Source organism: Ailuropoda melanoleuca, chromosome 10 (genome assembly GCF_002007445.2).
Source record: "Ailuropoda melanoleuca isolate Jingjing chromosome 10, ASM200744v2, whole genome shotgun sequence".
NCBI lineage: Eukaryota > Metazoa > Chordata > Mammalia > Carnivora > Ursidae > Ailuropoda > Ailuropoda melanoleuca.
In genome coordinates, this window is record NC_048227.1 from 102,741,094 (window position 1) to 102,764,479 (window position 23,386).

The following is a 23,386-nucleotide window of genomic DNA, read 5'->3' on the forward strand; positions in this document are numbered from 1 at the left end:
CATGACCATCCCGGAAGCCTTAGCAATGAGGCAAAGCCCAGGACAGGTAGACAAAGCAGAATCCGAACCAGGGTCCACTGCCTAAAGCATGCTGCCTAGACCGACTTACTCTTGGGCCGTTGCCCAGGGACCATCTGCCTGGGTTGGCGCATTTCAATTTCTTATACTGAGTTTGCCACTTGGTTGTGCAGAGTTCGGCTTGCTCTCTGTTTTTCGGATGAGTATCACCAAGCCAAGTTTAACTGCCAGAGGACACACACTGCTCATTTTATTTCTATTTTATATCCCCAAACCTGCAGAGGGCGTGCTGGTGCTCAAATGAAAACCTGATCAGTTCAACGAAAGGTCCTTTTTCCATCTCCTTCCTTATTGATTGTTCAAATCCATAAATGCCTTTAAGGGCATCAGTTCGATGCGGCCAACAACTACTAGGCAAGGAATCGGCACAGCCGACATTTTCTTTGCCGAAGAAAACTTCTTTGTAAGCCTGATTTTGCAGAGGCTTGCTCCTCTGGAGAGCCGGTAAGCCATAAGAGATAAAGTGTATTATGTTACATGCTCAATGTGGAAAGTTGGCTTCATGCTAGAGCTTGGAATTTCCAGAGACGCAGCCCTGAAACTACCTTCCCTTGGGCGCTCTCGGCGCCTGGGGCAATAGCTCTGACGCAGGGAGACTTAACTCCAACCCACAGAAGCGCGGCCAGCCTTTACTCTCAACGTGCCTTGGAACACTTCTGAGCTAATTCAGCAGAAGCGGACGCCGACTAGGGCCGGCAGGGGGCAGCAGACCCCACCGTTTCCTGCCGCGGAGGCTGAGCGTCGCGCCTCCCAGGTCGGAGTCTCCAGGTCACCAAACCTGTCGCAGGTTTCATCCTCAGTGACTCCGCCAGCAGATGGGCTAATTCCCTTCTGAGGCTGCAGACCCCGCGGTGGGGGGCTGGTGCGGACCGGGGGTCTTTCCCGTGGACGATTCGTGCTTGGGATCAAGGCGGAAGCCCCTGCGAGGACCGGGGAAGCGGGCCGGGGCGCAGCAGCCCGCGGCGCAGCAGCCCGCATTCCGGCGAATTCACGCGGCGGCGGCGGGAGCCCGTGTCCCCCGGCCGGGACGAGGACGCGCGGGCGGGAAGCTCAGGTAGGAGCCCTCCACCCCGCTGCCGGGCTGGGGTGGTCTGTGCATCGTCTGTCCGGCCCTCAAGGCGGGGGAGGGGGGTGCTCAGTCCAAGAGCTGACCCAGGGTCTGACCACACAGGGTGGGTCTGGGCACAGTCCGTGTGGAAGAGGAGTGCAATTTCCAGCGAGGGAGTGGGATTTTCACTCTGCACGTGAGTTGATGCAGCGCCTTGATGTTCTAGACACCGACGCTTGCGTTCAGAGACGGCGAGCTTAGATGCTGGCCGGAGGGCAGCGCTCTGCCTTTCTCTGCTTCGATATGCTTTTGGTGAAGGCGTGTGCAGAGACTGGAGCAGGCTGAGTTAGGAAGAAGGAGTCAGGGAGCTGGCACCTGTGTTTTTGACCACAGAAATTCAAACACCAGAGAAGCAAGTTCTGTCTCCTAAACATGCCTCATGTGACTTGGTAATCTTCCTTCTTACCTTGTTCGTGGGATAGCTGTATTCCTGAAAAGCTATGCAAAACAATTTTTGTTATTGAATCTGATTTGAAAGGTAACAAGTAGCTTACCATAGGGGCATATTGGTCCCAGGTAAAAGAGATTTATGTACTCTTAATTAAATATGGGTGTTTCTATGCTCTGTCTGTTTCATGTTCTGTAGAACTACAGATGAGATGATTTTTTCTAAGTGATTTTCAGAACTGTGAGCTGGTTAGTTCATGGTTATGGGGGGAGGGCTTACTATTTTCTCCTTAAATCTCTCCTTATTTACAGAAGAAGGAATAAAGGAGAAACATTTTTACTTTGATCAGTTTCACGTTTCCCCCCCATTCTGAAGTTTAAGCTTCAATAAATTAATATAATATATAGAGTAAAAATCAATACTCTGAAAATTAATGCTTTAAAATAAATACTCTAAAAAATAATACTCCACATCAGAAAACATTCCAATTTCTAAAAAATTTTATTCCATCTAGTGATTTGACCCATTTGATATACATGTGTATGTGTGTGTAAGGACACAGATATCTTTATAAGAAAGGTCCATTGTACTGTTTGTACTTTTACTGCCCATCACTAAATCCTTTTTAAGTAAAAAACATGGACTATATAGATCTATGAAATAAGCAACTTTGCATGTTTCTGCGATTACATAAACACACTAAAAAGGTGAGAGCAATCATCTATACTGGTGATCAAGCATTAAGTTGCCTTCATCAGCAATCAGTGATTAAAATGCAGATAAATGCCGAAGACGGAATCCAAATTCCCTTGATGTCATACCTTGGAAATTGCTCTTTGGAACAGATTACTGGTTTTCTCTGTTATTTGTCTTTCCTACAAAAGTAGAAAACAAGTGTAAAAAATTGCATTTATGAAAGTGGAAATTTAATGCAGTCACAGCGTCCTACTCATAGAAGGTGATCAAAAAGGTTTCAGTGATAAGGACCGCTTGGGCTGGGCCAGTCATTCCTCCCTCCCTCTTGTAGATGATAGTCTTGCAGGCATCTTCAGGCAGCTCCCAGACCAAACATCCCCGGGGCTGCAGATCTCCCAGATCCCTCATCAACATCCCCTGGAAATGCACCACCTTAGAGAACACCAAAGCTTCTAGGATGGTCCAGAGAACTAAGACAGAGCCCTGGGGGGGTCTTTATTATGCATCCTGTGATAGGGATGCCTGATTTCTATTAATTCTGCAGACATTTAAAAAGACCATTCATTTCTAACTAGTAGCTCAGCTGTCCTGTGTGTAAACTGCTGAAGCTAGTTGTGTAGCTAATTAGAGTTCATTATCATATGGTAACTTAAGAAATATTAACTATACAGAAGAGTACAGATTGAACAAATACCAAAGCAATTTACCAACTTTCCCACAATCTAGGATGAACAACTGTGAACATTTCATCCTTTGAACATTATTTTAAAAAGCAAAAGATGGGATCCTCTCTCTTCTCCTTCCTCCGTCCCTGGGCCCTGGGCCCTGGTCTCATCTTGCCCCTAACCCAAGCCCCACAACGCTGTCAGGATGCAATGTGCACCTAACCAGTCTATTTTAGCATGAAAATTTTTCTTTTAATTTAGTTTTTAAAAACTCAGCTCTTATATATGCACATAGTTTAGAGAGTCAAAAAGTTCTGGAAAAAATGCCTGCATTCCCCTCTTCCCAAAGGCAACTGCTTTGAACTCCTTAAACTGATCAGTTGGCATTTACTTTCATATCTCTAAATAAGAGTCTAATCCTGGTATTTCCAGATTTTTTTTCAGTTTTAATCATTATCTGTTGACTTCCCACTTTGCGACATTAGGATTTAACTCCTTTTAACTTGCTTATCAACATCACAACACGCTACACACACACGTGAGTGTCTCCTTTTCCCATATACCCCCAACATAATTACATAATTATATTGTAATTTTGGTTATATGAATCTTCAATGTTCGTGTCTTTAATGACTAGGAAACTGCTATTTATAACTGAGCCATGTAGCATACTTTTACGTTTCTCCCTAGAGTTAATAATTGTCTTTTGTTAAGTTTTTTTTATGTATTTTCACTAATTGGAATTCTCTACCAGTTTTACAAATCTTTTCTGTATACACCCAACTGCAGTAGGCAGTCTAGCGATTTTCTCTCCTCTGGATCTTCCGTCTTGCTCCCACCTGGACTGGTGTTGTGGGGCCTGCTACACACCTGTCCCGTGATCATGTCTTGTCATCCAGCAGCTCCCCTTGCGTCCTTGATTTGATCCCGTTTCCTGGACCCCATATCTTCCTCTTTTTTTTTTTTTATTACTTCTTCATTTTATTGGAGCAAATCTTCCAGTATGATCCTTAGAAAAGATACGTGAATTTTTTTTTAATTGAGGTAAAATTCATGTAACAAAACTGACCACCTTAAAGTGAAAAATTCATTGTCACAGAGTATATCGTAGTGTGTCTCTAATGCTGTGCAGCCACACCCTCTATCGAGGTGTAAAGCATTTCTGTCACCCCAACATAAACTTCCGAACCCACCCAGCAGTTGCTCTCAATTTCCCCCTCCCCCAGCCTCAGCAACCAGCAACCAGTCAGCTGTCAGGCACTCAAAAATGAGCCAAGTGGGTTTGGGTGAAGCTGCTCTCTGTCCGGGTTCATAAATAGCCCTGCGCTGTGAACTTAAAATCTGTTTGGCAAAGCAAAACACAGAAATAGCACCAGTGACCAAGCAGTCTATTAATTATAGATGTTCCAAGTGGTAATAACTTCGTGGAACTTTTGGTCAGAGTGTCTGATCGCCCGTGCTCATGAGACAGGCCCCCTCCTGAGAGAGGCCCACCGAAAGAGTAGTAGAGATTTAAACAGCTTCCCTGCAGAAGGATAGGAGGAAGGGGAACCACTGGTGCGGGAGACCATGGTACAGGCTGGAGGACGTCCACGGACGGGGATGCCAAAGAAAGGGGAGGGGCGTTCTGGAGAAGCTCCAGAGGCAGATGCGGCAAGGAGGACCCACGACAGAAGGGTGTACCTGAAAGTCTACAGGGAACACAGCTTTCCACAGAATTCCCAGCCTTCTCTGAGGAGATCAGAGGTGTATCTCTGGAGAGGGAAGGGCCCAGAGACAGACCTCTCTGCACTGACATGTGGGCTCACCCCAAGAAGAATGGAGCTCCCTCCCAGAGCTCCTGAAGGGACAAAATCTGTTTGGGTGGGTTCTGGGGGTGTAAGGCAAGCTTGGGGAGAGTGTTCTGTGTGACGGCTGGCTGACCAGACTGTGGTACTGATGAATGGGTCAGAGGACCGAAAGAATCGAGGTACTCCGGGTTGAACGTCTGAGGCAACCCTACTAGAAAAGCCATGAAGCCAGATCATTGGAATTAGGGCAACCACAAAGCCATTTAGTTAACCGCTTTATGACTGGATCTTGAAGTTGGAAACGGAGAGCAACCTCAAAATGGTCAGTTCACTGGGTAGGTGTAGACGTTTGCTTGTTTTCCTTTGATTCAGGCTCTCATACGGTTGTGCTTACTTGTGCCGTACTGGCCACCACGCTGCCCCTAACCCTTTCGAGGACGGCTTCTACGGGGTTGACTCAGGCCACCTCATCGTGACGAATCCCCCCTCATTGTACATTGTCTCCCTCTGCCTCATCCTCGTCTTCCAGTGCTCATCCCAGTGCTTCTCTTCTGAAGCAGAGCTTAGCGTTTGTTCCAGGAGAATGAAGAGCTGTAACACATCACAGCAGTTTGCTGCTTCTGTTGCAATTTCTTCTTTAGAAAATCTCCCCGTTTATGTCCTTCGAAATGGTTTATGAGCGATGGCTTTGTTCCGGCTCCCCTGGAACACGCTGGCTTGTTTATTTCATCCTCCTTTTGTCAATACCTTGAGCTGTTCCTCACACTGACTCCTTATTTAGGTATGATTGACGCTTCTATCTTCCCTGGACTACTTTTCCATGTGACCTTTTGACAGTCTTTCCAGAAAGATTTTCTTTCAATACGTGCTTAATATGGCCTCTTGTTCCTTTGTAGATTTTTTTTTTTTTTTACTCCCTCTATTTTGGCACATTTCCCCCCCCTGTGCTATAGAAGGGAAGGTTTGGGTAATAAAAAGAGACCTTAAAATAAAATCAACAAGAAGTCGGCCTTCCCCATTTCAATAAGAAAATTGAGGGCAGCGAATTCTCTGAAAGCGTATAGAAAATGCTACAGGGGAATGGTTTATATACTTTTTTTTTTTTTTTTTGAGAGAGAGAGAGAGGGAGAGAGCATGTGTGTGTGTGGAGGGGGACAGAGGGAAAAGGAGAGAGAGAATCAAGCAGGCTCCATGCCCACCATGGAGCTCATCTCGGGGCTCAATTTTACCACTCTGAGACCGTGACCTGAGCTGAAATCAAGAGTCAGATGCTTAACCACCTGAGCCACCCAGGCCCCCTACGTATACTTTTGATTAAAGAGATTGGAGGCACTCCTGCCATAAACTATTGACTATTGACTGCTTTGCCTATTTGGGTCAATATAACTATCAGTATGTTTTGAATATGAGAATTTTCTGTGACCTTAAGTACACATTGGAGCAACTATTAAAACCATATGTAAGCTAAGTCAGTCAGAGAAAGACAGAAAACATATGATTTCACTCATATGTGGAATTTCAGAAACAAAACAAACAAGCAAAGGGGAAAAAAAGAGAGAGAGAGAGAGGCAAACCAAGACACAGACTCTTGACTCTAGAGAACAAACTGACGATTACCAGAGGGGAGGGGAGTGGGGGATGGGTGAAATAGGGAATGGGGATGCCGGAGGGAGCTTGTTGTGATGAGCCCCAGGTAGTGTATGGAATTGTTGAATCACTGTATTGCGCACCTGAAATTAACATTACACTATGTTAACTCTACTGGAATTAAACAAAAACAATTAGAAAATCAAACTGGAAAAAAATAAAATTGTTTTCAGACACTTCAAACAAAACAAAACAAAAACCCCAACAGCAAACCATAGGTAATCTGTTGGCTGTCTCACAAGTGCATTCCCCAAAGCAAAAGAAGACTTTTACCTCCCTAGTCTATGCACAGATCCTGTCTTACCTTGCGTGGACCTACAGCTCAAAGATCACTTATAACCATGTCAACATGCCAATTTCCAGGGGAAAGGTAAAAATGCTTATCAGTATTTCTAATATACAACTGTTATAGATCAAATACTAGGAATTTTTTTCATTCATATCTTTAATGAAACCACTTCCCCTTGCATCACCAAATTTGTTTCCAGTCAGAAGGAGAGGACTCAACATCACTTGTTGAAATTCCCTCAAAGGTTCGTTCCCCTGATTTGCTTTTAGGAATCTATGACATCTAAAAATCTGAGATTATTCCCAGTTTTTACTTTCATGGATTGAATAGTTATTGCCCGGTAGTTATGGGGTAAATAAGTATAGTTTCAATTTTTGTTCATTAGCCAGGCTGTGAAAATGATTAGTTATATCTCAGAGATACTTTTACAGCTGTTTTTGATGGTGGCCTTCTGGCTAATTGCATTATTACTAAGTGGTATTTTAATTTTGGGAGAAATTTAAATTCACAGATATAGGACAAACTAAACTGGAAAGATACATTTATGTATCATCCTAGTCTATTCCTTTTGTTTGACATACAAATAAAGTTTTACATTACACTGTCATTATACCTACAGTGGCATATCCCATAAGCCCTCCATGGATAGTTTTTTTACCTCTTAGCTGTTTTTGTATTTTGTTTGAAAGAAAAGTACTAATAAAATTACATAAAATATTTATTTCTGTTATTTAATGATCCTAGCCAAAGTTCCTAACAAATAAATTTATTATAGCTAAAATCTTACTGCAAATATCTCTTCCCCCACTTATCTCATACCACTCCTACAACACGTATATGTACCTGAGTCCTCCCCGCTCCTTTTCCTTAAGGCAAAAGGATCATTCTCAATTAATCTACAACAAAGGAGGCAAGAATATACAATGGGGGGAAAAAAGGTCCCTTCGATAAATGATGCTGGGAAAAATGGACAACTACATGCAAAAGAATGAAACTTTCCTTATACCATTTCCTTATACCAGTACAAAAATAAACTCAAAATGGATTAAAGATCTAAATATGAAACCATAAACCTGAAACCATAAAACTCCTAAAAGAAAACACAGGCAGTAATCTCTTTAACATCAGCCTTATCAACATTTTTCTAGATAGGTCTCCTCAGGGAAGGGAAACAAAAGCAAAGATGAACTATTAGGACTACACCAAAATAAATAGTCTTTGCACAGTGAAGGAAGCCATCAACAAAATGAAAAGTCAGCTTGCTGAATGGGAGAAGATATTCGTGAATGACATATCCAATAGGGGTTAATATCCAAAATATATAAAGAACTTATACAGCTCAACACCAAAAAACCAAAGAATCTGATTGAAAATGGGCGGAAGAGCTGAATAGACATTTTTCCAAAGAAGACATACAGATGGCCATCAGGTACATGAAAAGAGTCTCCACATCACTAATCTTCAGGGAAATGCAAATCAAAACCACAATGAGATATCACCTTATACCTGTTAGAATGGCTAGTATCAAAAAGACGAGAAAGAGCAAGTATTGGCGAGGATGTGGAGAAAAATGAACTCTCATGCACTATTGGTGGGAATGTAAATTTGTACAGCTATTGTAGAAACCTGTATGGGGTTTCCTTAAGAAATTAAAAATAGAAATACCATACCATCCAATAATTCCAATATGGGGTATTATTCACAAAGAAAATGAAAACACTAGTTCGGAAAGATATATGTAGCATTATTTACAGTAGCCAAGATAAGGAACCACTTTAAGTGTCCATCAACAGATGGATGGGAAAAGAAGATGTGGCATAGCATATATAATGGAATATTACTCAGCCATTAAAAGAATGAGATCTTGCCATTTGTGACATGGGTGGACCTAGAAGGTATTATGCTAAGTGAAATATGTCAGACAGAGAAAGATAAATACCATATAATTTCACTTATATGTGGGATCCAAAGAAACAAAGCAAAAACAAAAAGCAGATACCAACCCAAAAATACAGAGAACAAACTGGTGGTTGCCAGAGAGGAGGGGATGGGGTAAGGGCAAAATGGATGACAGGAAGTGAGAGGTACAGACTTCCAGTTATGGAACGAATAAGTCATGGAGATGGAAGGTATTGGAATAGCAATTTACAGTGACAGATGCTAGCTACACTTGCGATGAGCACAGCATAACAAGGGAGTTATCCAATCCCTATGTTGTATGCTTGAAGCTAGTCAACTATACTTTAATGAAACGAACAAATACAAAACAAAACAAAACCAAAACGACCATCCAGGGCAAAGTAAAACCCTGGCCAGGTAGAAACAAAACAACAAGGGAACATCTGGAAATCTGAGCACAAGTTAATCCATAATTTAAAAAGAACACATATAGGTTTCACAAAACACTTAAGATTACTCTTACTCTAGATATAAAAAAAATCACATTCATTGTTCTTGATATTTTGTATATTTTTTGAAGTTTTACATTTATGTAACAAAATCAGTATTTACTATGTATACAATTTCTTGAAAGCATTTCAAAGAAAATTTACATTTTAGTTTTTGTTGAAGAACTCATTAAAGCCATCTATTTTTTTTTTTTTTTGAACCCAAGTTACCATTTTCCAGCTGTGTGGTACAACACACAGGCACGTGTGCACGTGCAGGCCAGGACACACCAACACACAAGCACACAGCCTTAGTATTTAAGGGCAGAAAGCTTCTTTTGCCAAAGACCTATTTTTAGATGAGTTCTGCACCAAACTGTAGTATTCCTTTTTTTTTTTAAGTTAAAAGCAATACTTCATTTAAAAAATGTTTTTTAATAGATGTTTGAACCTTCTTGGGAATAATCCAACTGTTTGGCCGACTCCCTCCCCCCCGCCCCCCTCCCTTTTTTCAAGGTTACAGAAGTACAAAGAGTAGATTCAATTTGTTACATAAAGGATGTACTTAGAGAAGACTGGAGTTACTTCTTAGTTAGCAAGTTCTTTGCTATTCAGGTAACAATTTATCACAATTTGACAAGATACACTTTTTAAATTTAGGCTTGAGAAGGAAGGTAGAAATAGCTCTGGGCAGAAAGGAAAGGCTCACATGGAAGCCTATATGTTGCCATGTAATATTTTACTCCACACCCATATTATAACTAAACAGCACTGGAGGGTGAGGGAATGGGATAGGCTGGTGATGGGTATTGAGGGTACGTGTCGCATGGTGTGCTGGGTGTTATACGCAAGTAATGAATCATGGAACTTTACATCAAAAACTAGGGATGTACTGTATGGTGATTAACATAATAAAAAATACTATTTAAAAAAATAAACAGCACTGGAGTACCATGTAAAAGTCCTCCAAACACCCACCGTGCGGAAACCAAAGCAAGTGTGCCATATGTATTAAGAGACATGGTATACACGTTTGCATTTGTAGGGATTGGCTGGTCATTGTTTTCATACTGATTGTATAATTTGCAATTTGAAGTTCAGATTACATCCAGTGGGAGACCAGCCACTTTTCATTTATAAAATTTGTAGATGATCAGTAGGTAGGTAGATCACTGTCCTTGGTGATCATTTAAAAGTCTAGCCGGCCTCAGTTTTCTGTCTAAACACGTTCAGAGGCTTCTCTCCTTCCAGAGACCTTCATTGTCCCAGTCGTGTTTACAAAATAGGAACTAATTTTGAAGATGGGTAAACCTACCCAGAGAGAGGAAGGTAAATGTGTGTCGTGTTGGTTCTCTGCTATGTTGGACAGTGACATCTCCAGGGAGTGTGTCACTTACAGAGCCCTGCCCAGGTGAATAGTGTTTCACTGTTTGAGAAACAATGAGGCTGTGACCCCGGGATGAGTGCTGTGCTAGTTTTCAGCGCTTAGCATAATTCACCAGAGTACATATTGATTTTATATCTCTTTAGTAATGAAAGAGTTGTCTTTTGATAATACAGACAGCTGTATGTGTTATGATCTGTCTAGCCAAAACCAGGAACTTGGAGGAGACTTAAATCAATTATTCCACTTTTGGGAAACTGGAACCCCATTCTTTTACTTCCATATGTGATAATATCACGTTGGACTGCCACTGGGCTGAGCATTGCCCACGTGTGATATCGGCAACAGTCATCTTGCGTTAAACAGACGTGTATTGATATCCTGTTGTGTATCAGGGCTGTGCTGGGTGCTGAGCATGCGAAGGTGAGCGAGGCAATCCTTGTCCTCCAGGAGGTCAAAAGTGCGGGAGGGAAACTGAGCCATAGAAGATGACCGTAATTCCATGTGGACGATGCTGGGTATTATGTGACAGAGAGAAGTATTCCTAACTCAACTTTTGGGAAGGGGAAGCCAGGGAAGGTTTCCTGAGGAAAGATGCCTGAATTGAGTCAAAGAAGATGAACATCAGCATGTCTCCCACCAGGATGGGAGGGGGTGGCAGTGACAGCAGAGATGGCCCTGGTGAGTGACAGCAAAGATGCATTAGGGAGCAGGCTGCATTCCAAGGAGGTCCGAGCAGTAGGGCATTGTCAGCCTGTGCAGTGAAGGAGATGAAGGCAGGGAGGAGGCTGGGAAGGTGGGCCAGGCTGACTGCTGACGCTTTGGGGCCATGGTAATAAGCTTGGACTTCATCCTTAATTAGACAGCGGAGAGCCATCCGAAGTTTTCAGCAAGGGAGTCACATAGTCAGAGTTGCATGTTAGGCAGATTAATGGGCAGAGGACGAAACTGAAGGAGCAAGACTGAACCCCGGGAGAAGTGCCGTGAGACTCTGCTAGGAGTCAGGATGAGACATGAGCTAAATGGTGTTAGGGGTAGAGGTGGGAGACAGCCTCACGAATGACAAGCATCCGATCGCCAGAACGTGATGTTTTCCTGGATATAAGGGTGAAGGAGCAAGAGAAGTCAAGGTGACTCCCAGTATTCTAGCTCGGGAGTTCAGATGGATGGCAAGATCGAGAATAAAGTGGGGTCTGTTCTGAGGGCAGGTGATGGGTGAGGCTTTGCCTACACCTGCCACCCTCCCAAGCATGCATACACACACATGTGATTTTTAAATCTCCCATAGTGAGCACGATTTTTACTTCCACAGGGTACCATGCTTCCCCTATAGGAACGTCAATGTACTTCATTTTTATTACTTGTTTAACTGTCTGTCTTCTCATTAGACGGCGGGCTCCTTGGGGACAGGGATCATGCTGGCCTTCTTCACAATCATTCCCACAGTTAGCAGGCTGCCTGGTGTATAGAGGCATATGTGTAAGAGGAATGAGGTCAGTTTTCGGATCATCGTTAAATGTCAGCTGTACATTTTCAGTTAGTTTTCTATAGCTTTTTTTTTTTTTTTTTTTTTAATGACAGCCCTGCTGAAGTTAGTTGGTGAAGAGACTGGAGCTATGCACACCAATGAGCCTGGGGTCCGGTCCCTGCCCCGCCCTTGACAGCTTTGTGATACTGGGCGAGGGACTTACCCTCACCTGGGTATTGTTTCTTCATGAACATACTCAGGAATTTGGACAGGTATGATGGATGAAGTCCTGCCCAATCCTAATGTTTTACAAGAAAGGGAGACATTTTATTGAACTGGTTAAAAAGAAAAATATAGTAATACATTCAACCTTTTATTGAGCCAGAAAAAAAAAAAACAAAACCCTCAGGAAAGGAGAAAGCCCATGCTGTGAGTACACTTGCCGTTAAATTGTTCACTCTTTTCCAATCTTTCTGATGTATATGGACTTACTAAATGAAAGAGAAATCAACTGTGTGGTATTTGTTCTGTGTTTCCATGTGCTGTAGTCATTGCCCTACAGTCTGACGGTTCCAGTGCTTGAACAGGTTAATGGATAGTTTCAACAATGCCTTCGACGTTCATGGTGTGGCTCACTGCCCCCACCGCGTCTCCGTGTGTGCTGCAAACCCTCTTTGTCACCAATGTCTCTCTGTCCCTAAGAAGCCCTGCATTGATTCCGCTTCTAAATGGTTCCCCCTTCTTGCAAAGCATCATTATACTCCGTAGGAAAGAATGTGAGCTCAGAGGCGTCTTTGTCCAAAAAAACTTTGAAGGCAAATGCCTTGAACTTTTGAGACATTCGGCAGACAGTAGCTCCTTTCCTTATGGATGCATGTGTTTGACGCTGGCAGGAACCTTTGACATATTTTTCCATAGTTTCATTTACTGGGACTTCCTAGGGACATTTGACTTTTGAAAATTTAACTAGATAAGGAAGTATGGTTTTAAACAAGCTTGAAAGGCCCTTTTGTCTTTACACTATGTATTTGATGATAACTGTCTTAAGACAACCGTGAGTATACCTTGTTTACATAGACGTGTGTTGAAGTGATGTGCACAGTTTCTGTGAATGGAAACATACTAGGCGAGATGGTTAGTTACAGGAATTTGTCATGCTCTTTTCTAAAGTGAGAATCTACTTTGGGGCATCTGGGTGGCTCAGTCAGTTAAGCCTCTGGCTTCGGCTCAGGTCATGATCTCGGGATCCTGGGATAGAGCCCCGAGTAGGACTCCCCACTCAGTGGGGAGCCTGCTTCTCCCTCTCCCTCTGCCTCTCTCCCCTGTTCATGCTCTCTCTCTCAAATAAATAAATAAAATCTTTAGAAAAATCGACTTTAGAGGGCAGTCTCTTCACTTACCTATTTGCTAATCCTATACATTTAATAATGAAGAATAACATCAAAATAATCGCTTCTCTCGGGTCGCCTGGGTGGCACAGCGGTTAAGTGTCTGCCTTCGGCTCAGGGCGTGATCCCGGCGTTATGGGATTGAGCCCCACGTCAGGCTTCTCCGCTATGAGCCTGCTTCTTCCTCTCCCACCCCCGCCCCCGCTTGTGTTCCCTCTCTCGCTGGCTGTCTCTCTCTCTGTCAAATAAATAAATAAAATCTTTAAAAAAAAAAAAACAATCGCGTCTCTTGACCTCGACTCTGACCCATGGCATCTCTATTTCTCCATCTGGACTATTGTTATGACCTCCTAACTGGCCCTTTACTTCTATCCTGGTTCCCAGTCCAGCAGTCACAGTGATCGTTTCATTGTCCCTACAATCCAGGAGCACTCATCTTTCTAAGCACACCAGGCACACTTCTCTCTCGGGGTCTCTGTGCTGGGGGTCCTTCCACTTGGAGGAAGGACACCATGTAACTGCTGCCGTTCTGTCCTTCAGGATTTTCCCCGCACTCTGACCAGCACAGTGAGGCCAACCGAGACCACCCAATTTAAAACCAAAGTCTTCACTCCCACTCTGCACACTGCATGCTCTTTCCCTGCTCTATTTTGGGCCTTACCACCTTCTGACATACCATATATTTGCTTATCGATAGTGCTACTGTTTTCATTAATAAACCATAAGCTAAGTGAGAGCAAAATTTTTTTTGTTTTTGTTGGATGTTGTATCTCCAGTGTCTCGCATGGTGCCAGCACATAGTAGGGGCTCTAACTGTTTGTGGAATGAATGAATGAATGAATGAGTTAATCAGGTTTTTCATGTTTACATTAAATGGAGTCAAATTTTTATTTTCTGTTGAGTTTAAATCCATGTGGTGAGGATAAAGTGTATCAACATGTATGTTTTTAAAATTATTTGTAACTAGCTAACAAGGACATTCTTTATGACAAAAAGAATCCTGAGGGCTAGGTCCCAACTCAGGGAGGCATAGAAGATGGTAGAAGGAGAGCACAGACTTAGGGCTTAGCCAGAGCATTCGCTTTCAGTGTTTGCCTGGGGAAAATGTGCATCATGATACTCGGCATTGTTGTAAGGATTAGAGATAATGTATGTCAAGTGCCTGGTCTGCAGTTACGATTACTACAGAAGTGGAATAATCATGAGCTTTATGTCATTCTTTGGAGCATCCTGGAGATTGCCTCAGCTGTTCCAATGACTTAAGCCTTCTCAGAAAACAAACAAACAAGCTGATCTCCCGGCTGGAAGCCCTTAGCCCACCACACCCCTTCGGGGGCCCCGTTGGGACTGGAGCGGCGCACAGCTCTGAAGCTCTGCCCCCAGCCTGCTCTTAAGAACGGAAAATGAGTGAAGGAACAGATGCTGGATAAAGCCCAGGATAAAGCAAAAGCTTCCTTTGGTCCGTTTTATACATCTAGCATTTTCCAAGTGTGCCGTGCCTTTGACATTTGAGAGATAAAGCAGTGACAGTCCCTCAGTACCAAGTTCCCGATAGCTTGCCTGTGGGTACAAGGTGTCCTGAACTCCAGAGAAGTGTTCTTTTTACCATTTCTAGCTTTCATCCACTTATGCAATGAGTACTGGACGGCTTATTCCACACCAGACACCATTCCAGGCCCTGGGAATACAGTGGGGTCTCTGTCCTCGTGGAGCACACATTCTAGTGGAGGGGATAAAGACAATAAACAAACAGCAAGTAAACATGCAGCGTGCCAGGGAGAGACTGCAGCTCCACAGAGCGATGAAGCAGGGTGAGAGGCACCGGGTGTCGGGGGCTGCTGTCTGATGTTGGGCAACCAGGGAGGGCATCATGGAGAAGGTGGTATTTGGGCAGAGGCTGCCTGGAGCTTGCAGACATCTGGAGAGTGTTGCAGTGAAGGAAGAGCACACACACACAGCCCCTGAAGCAAGGCCAGGTTTGGACGCTGGCAGCGTGGCAATGAGGCCAGAGTGGCTGAAGTAGGTGGGCGAGCAGGCAGAGGGCCAGGCCATCGTAGAACTTTCCAGGCTATCGTAGAACTTAGACTCGTAGTCCGGGTGAGATGCAAGCAGTGAGGGTTTGGGGGAGAGGGGTTTATTCTGTTGCTGCGTCGAGAAGACTGAAGGGGGGCAGGGGGAGCCAGGAGAGCAGATGTCACCCCAGACCCAGCTGGGAGGTGTTGGCATCGGGGCCCAGCGCTGTTGCCGTGGAGGTATGGAGAGTGGTTCATTCTGGATGTACCTTGCAGGTAGAACTGGAAAATCTTGCTGAAAGTTTGGAAGTGGGGTTCAAGGGAAATAGAGAATTCCAAGCTTTTGGCTCCAGCCACCGAAAGAATGGCGCTGCCGTATCCCCCAAAGGGAGAGCTCGCAGGTAAAGCAGGTATTTGTTGGTCTGAGTGTTCCTTTGAGGGATGCAGGTGAAATCAGGAGTTCCATTTGGGACATGTGAAGTTTCTTAGATACCCAAGTGGAGAGGTCCACTCACACATTGATTGGTGTGAGTCTGATAGGAGCCAAGGGCCTGTCTGGGTTGCAGACAGACATTCGGATACATCAGTGTAGAGATGCTGTTTAACCCATGAAAGGAGATAGAATTACCTGGAAAGAGGGCGTAAACAAGGAAGTGGCCGAGGTCAGGGACATGTAGCACTCCAACATCTGCCGGTTAGGGAATGGCAAGGAACTAGCAAAGGAGTAGGAGAAAGTGTGATCCGTGGGGAGGAGAGCAGGGAAAGAGAGTGCCCAGGAAGCCCGGGAAGAAAGTGAACGGTGGGGTCACCTCTGTCAGACGCTGCCAATAGGTTGAGTGTCCGGAGGCCCGAGATGTGAACAGTTCCAGCAACGTGGAAGCAATGTCAGTGGGCGGACAGTCTGTTCTTTCTCTTTCTCAGTGTAAAATGTAATGTTAAAACACAGTAATAATAGCAGAGGCTTGGTCTTTTTAGTTTTGCGTTGTACTTTTTTAAAAGTTTTACTTCTAGAAATACATGCTTGATGTAAAAACATAGAAGTATGAAAAGCAATGAGAAATTTAAAAAAATTACCCATAAGCAATAGACAGTTTTTAATGCATTTTTCTTATATATTTGAGACCATATTATGAATATATATTTGTGAATATGTGTACTTTTCTTTTATAAGCTTAATATTACATCATATATTCCCAGGTCACTGAAAGTGCTCTGTAAACATTATTTTTAGTGACTGGCCTGCCCAGTGCCTTATTCTAGACCATAATTTAATTATTCCATCTACTTCTGGATATTTAAGTTCCCAGATTTTTACTATCTTATAACACATAAGTACTGTGTTTAAGAAACTGTGTGATAGCTAGTCATACATGTGATTGCTTGTCATACATGAACTAGCTAGTCATGCATGTGATAGCTGGTCATACATGTGATGGCTGTTCACACATGTGATGGCTAGTCATACATGCCATGGCTGGTCATACATGTGATAATCATACAGGTGGCAGCTAGCCACACATATGATAGCTAGGCATACATGTGATGGCTAGTCATATCTGTATATTGAATCCTTGTCTGGACCCAGAGACCTGGTTTGTTCTAACAGCCGGTCCAGATTCGGACTTCCATGTGGACACTCAAGGATATTAAAGCCTAAGCTTCACGTGTCCTTTAAAGTACCTAGTAGTTTCCAAATACACATTCAGCCCCCACCATCTCCGGCCTCCCTTCACTATCATAAGTGAATAATAAGACTTTATTTTTCTGGAGTGAGAATGCCACAAAGCCTCTCTTGAAACCAGTAAAGTCAGACCCATGTCAAACTACACTCATTAAACGTGTGATGAGCAAATCTTAAAAAGCCAACAACTCCATGTGTTCTCCTAAAGGTATTTTCAAACATTATTTCCAAAACATCTTTTTATTCCAAGTAATGTGAGCAGTCCTTGCAATTAACTAATTTCCAGCCAAGTCTGAAATATCAAAGGTTGCTCCCCAGAGATGGCAGGGCATTAAAGAATGGGGTCTCTTGTTTTAAAATTCAGCTGTGTTGATTTTACAATTTCAGGACTGGAAAATGGCCAAAAGACTGGATTAACCTTCTTTTCAATCTTTCCTAAGAATTCTCTTATTTCTAGGATGCCAACCAGATGCCAAGAACTCATGCTAATTCTCTTGTGCCTGAGGGAGGCACACTGCTATCAGTAGATTTAGCTGCAATGGGCAGGAGTTAGGGATGGGAAGAGCAAAAGTCAATGTTTTAACCCAAGGGTAAGGCATCTGTGTCACCTGACATCACACCCAAGTTCAGGACCACCCAGAGCCTTGTGCAAGGCCCAGAAAAGAGGAAGGAGGTTCCAGCACACATCTGTTGCTTGGGGCTTTGCCCCTGATTGCTTGGTTTTCAGCCCATTCTCTCTTTCTCTCTCTCTCTCTCTCTCTCTCTCTCTTTTTTTCTGAGAGAGAAAGAGGGAGAAAACATACAGGAGCAGNGTTGCTTGGGGCTTTGCCCCTGATTGCTTGGTTTTCAGCCCATTCTCTCTTTCTCTCTCTCTCTCTCTCTCTTTTTTTCTGAGAGAGAAAGAGGGAGAAAACATACAGGAGCAGTGGTGGGGGGACCAGAGGGAGAGGGAGAGAGAATCTAAAGCAGGCTCCATGCCCAGCGCAGAGCCCAATTCGGGGCTCGATCTCAGAACCCTGAGATCATGACCGGAGCCAAAACCAAGAGTCAAGTGCCTAACCAACTGAGCCACCCAGGCATCCCTTCAGCCCATTCTGCTGACTGAAATTTTAGTTCCTATGACCTTGGCCTTCAGATTTATAGGTTGGAATCCTAATAACTGTAGCTTTGTTTCTTCATTCCCATCTCTGGATCCTTCTCTTCTTGTCCCACAGGGCTCTGTCCCCCGTGTGCCCCCACTCTGAGGAGGGGATCTTCAGGACTGTGCTCCCCAGGTTTAAAATGCCTTCTCTCATCACCTAGAACATTGCAGATAAAACTCAAATACAAGATGTTGATGATATGGTCTAAACCAATTTGAATATACTTTAAGAAAAGAAATACAATTTTCACTATAAAACGGAAATTTATTCACAAAGATGTTAGTAAACTTTGGTATACAATTTCACAGTATATAAAAATGTAAATAGCATTTTATGACAGTGGTCCCTGCATACATTTATTTATTTATTTTATTTTTGTGGTAGCCCAGGGATAGGCCCAGATTTCAAACAGAGTGGAAGTTGGGATAATACCCATGCTATAAACCTGTAAATCTTTAAAAAGTAATCCAATCCCCCATCCCCCAAAAGTAGTCTCTTATATTCATTTCTCTGTACCAGTATTAAATCTGGTAAAGATTGTATTCATCTTGCCATTAAGTCTATGTATAAACTAAGAAATTTCCATAAAACCAACCATCAAAACATACAAAACATCTAAAATGTTGATATAATTGAAACCCCTCTTCAGTATTTGCTAAATACCTATTTTTCCTACCCTGACATTTAATAAACAACTGTATAGTTATGTCTGGGTTTAACATTACAAGACCTGGAGTCAAGGTGCTAAAGAAACAGTCACGTCTGGTCTTCTCTGGATTCATGGATTATTTTCTTATAAGATTTATTTATTTATTAGAGAAAGAAAAAGAGGAGGGGGAGGCAGAGGGGCAGAGGGAGATGAAGAGAGAGAATCTTAAGCGGACTCTCCGCTGAGGACAGAGTCTGACATGGGGCTTGATCCTATGACCCTGAGATCATGACCTGAGCCAAAATCAAGAGTCAGACATTCAACTGACTGAGCCACCCAGGCACCCTTGGATTCATGGGTTATTTTTTAAGATAAATACTAACTAACTAACTAATTTTTTAAAAAATCAAGACATTGTATCTGATGGCTAGTTATTTGGGATATAAAACTTTCCACATGCTAGAAGGCAATAAAAAATGATATACTTCCCCTACTCAAGAATTCCAGATAACTTAGGTAGGTACCTGTCCCCCATGCAGGCTGCACATGGTGACTTCTGTCCAAAGAGCAGAGAATGCTAAGGGGAAAAGAGAAACTTCACCCTGGAGAAATCTGATGAACACTAGTCAGGTGGTCAAGGTCAATGTCAACAGTGATAAGGCCCCTTGATGTGATGTGACGAGAGGGGCACTTTACGTCCGTGGTCTTCCTCCCCCAAACCCATAACTGTAGTCAAACCATAGGCAAAATGTCAGACAGACCCCAGTTGGTGGCTTTTCTGCAAAATACCTGAGCACTACTCAAAACGGTCATCAAAAACAAGGAAAGTCTGAGGAATTATTCCAGCTATAAGGTACCTAGGGACACATGAGGACCAAAGGTAGTATGGTATCCAGAATGGGATCCTGGAGCAGAAAAAGGACATTAGGAAATTTGAATGAAGTATGGGCTTCAGTTAATAATAATGCATCCATGTTTGTTCATGACTTGTGACAAATATACAATACTAATACAAGATGTTCATAAAGAGAGAGAAGGGGGGCTACGGGAACTCTCTGCACTATCTACACAACTTATCTGTTAAGTCTAAAACTATTTTAAAATAAAAATTTATTTTTAAAATAGCCATTAACAGACCATCCAAAAGAGCCAATATGGCTTTCTTTACAATCAGTTATGTCATCCAACAATCTGATTCCAAGCTACCTTGGCATCAGCGTTCTGACTCAGACCCCCTCCCTGGTGACCTTTCTCTGGACCTTCCTTAGGACCAAAGCATCTCTGAAAACATCTTTTTATGGTGTTCCATGTATCTCGTACCAGGCCTGAAGTTTCCTTGAGTCATTTGAATCAGGGTCAACCCCAGAACATAGTCCCATGTAGATGTCATAGAAGACATCTGCCTTCTTGGTACCTGTCCAGTTTCTGTCTTTCCTGCCTTACGCATCTCCCTGCGGCTTTTCACTACAGAAGTTGAAAATTCTAGACACTAGCCCTACTTGTCAGACACAGCCATACCAGACTTGGCATCAGGAAGCAAGGTAGTAAGGAAGCTTTGTAGGGGCAGCACTCGGGGGGAGGACAGGAGGGGCTGGCGGACCAGTCTATGGTCCACAGTTGGGTGGCCGAGCAATGGCAGCATCATCCCCGACCAGCCAGTTCCACAGCATGATTTGTCCCCAGCTGGGAAGCCATGACCCTGGTTTTCCAGCCTTCCTGGCAATACTGAAAGCACTGGTATTATATAAAAGTGTTTACTGAAAAAGAACGCACACATGTAAGACTGCACAAATTGTAAGAGTACCCTTTGACTGATTTTCACGAGGGGGATGGATTCTTACTAGGATTCATATCTCTAAACAAAACCTCAGAAACCCTTCATTTCCCTTCATGTGCCTTGTCGGTCACTGCTGCCCGTAGAAGGAAATCACTATCCTGACTTTCCACACTATCCATTAGTTTTGGTTTCTGAACTTTAAGAAGGTGGAATCGTGTGGTGCTCTTTGGTGTTGGGCTCTTATTTTTCCCCCTTTGCTTGTTTGTTTTGTGTAAAGTATTACCTATTCTTATGCTTAAATTTTGATACTGATTTTAAAGATCATTTTGTATCTGCTTGTGATTTTTTTTTAATCCCACGAAGTTATTTGGCCAAAAGCAATACATGTCTACCTTGATCGACAATGCCCGTTTTTAACAGGCTAAAGAAAGGTTATGAATAGCAACTGTGTCTCTTCACCCATCTCTACTCAAGGAAAAGTGCGTGTTCCTGTCACAGGGTCCATCAGATCAACAGTGGGTATTATACTACATTTTAGATTCACTGTGTTGTGAATCTTTAACGATTGGGTCTGAGTCTTTTTTTTTTTTTTTAAGATTTTATTTATTTTTTTGACAGAGAGAGAGACAGCCAGCAAGAGAGGGAACACAAGCAGGGGAGTGGGAGAGGAAGAAGCAGGCTCCCAGGGGAGCAGGGAGCCGGATGTGGGCCTCGATCCCTGGACCCTGGGATCACACCCTGAGCAGAAGGCAGACGCTTAACAAACAAGCCACCCAGGTGCCCCCAATTGGGTCTGAATCTTAACAATATTTTATTTCTTGGGGCGCCTGGGTGGCTCAGTCAGTTAACCACCTGACCTTGGCCCAGGTCATGGTCTCAGGGTCCTGGGATCAAGCCCCATGTCAGGCTCCATGCTCAGTGGGGAGTCTGCTTCTCCCTCTGCCTCTCCCCCTGCTTTTTCTCTCCCAAATAAATAAATAAAAAAAATTTTAAAACACAGTATTTTTTTTCTTGAAGAGCTTAACACGACGTCTTATTGATATGATTAATTGAACTGATATTTGCGTTATAAAGAAATATAGAAATAAGCTGTGAGTGCTCTTTTAGGACAAGGTATGATTTCAGCTCAGCTTGAAAGACACAAGGGAGAGGAGTTACAGCAGCAGACTGGCTCAGTTACCAGACTGCATTTTGTTGGTAGTGACAAGAATTGTTTATATGGTTGATTAAAATGAATTATTTTAAGGGCTTGGTCTTTCTCTAAGTAACAAGTACTCGCATTGTTATAACCCAGCAATTTGTTAATTTTGTAGTGCCGTCAAGTCACCTCTGAGTTATTGTTTATTCGTATTAATATGGGTACAGTCTACAAGGAAATAGCTGTATTTTATAATTTTTTAGCAGGTGGGTTAGAATGCTGCTAATACTTAGCTCTTTCCCTATGTGTTTGATACTGGAAAGAACTTCAGGGTCAAGAACACATGGGTTCAAATCCTGGCTCCACTACCTTGAGTCACATGGTGACATAGGTAATGTCTCCAAGCCTCAGTTCCTACAAATGAAAATGGTTTAAGGACACTTATTTCCAGGATATTTGGAAGGCTTAGATGAAATTATGCATATAAAATGCCTAAACAGAGCTTCGTATAAAGTAGCTAACAGATACTAATTTCGGCAGCTAATCCAGCTGGGTTTAATTCATTTATCTTCTGTATTCATCTTCTTTCTCCACTCCAGACATGGTATTTCATTCCTAGATGCTTCTCAGTTGACTAGCATATTTTGTGATTTTACTTGTCTGCACTGAGCAAGACAAACCTTCAAGGTCATCCAGGACATCACCTCTTGGGGAGACTGCCTGCTCACGGGTCCTTGCTGGCTAGACACACTTGTCGGTGCCACATCTTCCCATCCTGCCCCACGCCCGAAGCTGTTACAGGTTGGACCAGAGTTGGGCCTCCGACTCAAGGTCAATAAATCCGTGAGCTGGCCGGTGACACATGGTCTTAAAAGTTGGGTTGGGCCCAAACAGTGATCTCTGTAGGGAATGTGAATTGGCGAATGCTGGAAGGATGTCATGGGTGAGGGTCAAGGCCATGCAGTCTGAGACTGTAGGTGAGAAAGCCGTGACGAGTCCAGGACGCTGGCCAGGAGACAGAGTGGCGGTAGAACGGCAGCGGCCAAGCCTGCGTGGGGCTGCGCTCCAGTCCCTAGGCCTCTCTTCTATATCCCGTTCCACTTCCACGCTCCTTGTGTCCTTGTGATAAACCCCGCTTTTCCTGAGTGGATTCAAGCCTGCTTCTCTCCCTTGCAGCCAAAACAGTTTGAATAGCAGCTCTCTGCTAGGCGTACGGAAAACATACAATCCTCCGGTGAAAATGACTCACCCGTGCCAGGTCTCATGGGAAGGAATGCCTTCCAAATCACTGGCTTTCGGGGGTAATTAAGGACACGATAGCATGAAGAATGAGGTGTCATCTAAAGGTTAAGCTGAAGACTGTGATATTTTTAGAATCAGATATAATGTCAGAAGAGAGAGTAGGGAGGGGGTGGGAGTGTGGGTGACAGCCCACCGCTTCCTGATGAATGAGCTTCAGTAAGTCACGTCTTCCCTCACCTTCCTGTGTGGTCGCAGGGAGAGAGCATCAAGAACTGGGCTGCATGATGCCGGCTGAGGGAAAGCATCATAGTTTTATGGGGCAGTGAGTCTCGTCCATGAAGTTGTTACCAGTCTGTGTCAGGCCCGGACGCTGGGGAAAATGGGAAAATGAAGCACCAAACAAAACAAGAGTGCCTCTTGCTCGTGTGTTTGCCAACAGCCCGTGTGTCGAACTTGA

General features: G+C 43.5%; 1 long non-coding RNA gene across 1 annotated transcript in view; it reads right to left on the reverse strand.

The window, feature by feature from the left end:
• Positions 1–2,220: 2,220 nt before the first annotated feature.
• LOC117804038 overlaps positions 2,221–23,386 on the reverse strand; it is a 38,792-nt gene continuing 17,626 nt past the window's right edge. The window contains exons 2-3 of the long non-coding RNA XR_004628213.1: positions 3,806–3,944; positions 2,221–2,449 (exon numbers count right to left, since the gene is read on the reverse strand). This is a non-coding gene — a long non-coding RNA (uncharacterized LOC117804038). The remainder of the gene's footprint in view (positions 2,450–3,805; positions 3,945–23,386) is intronic.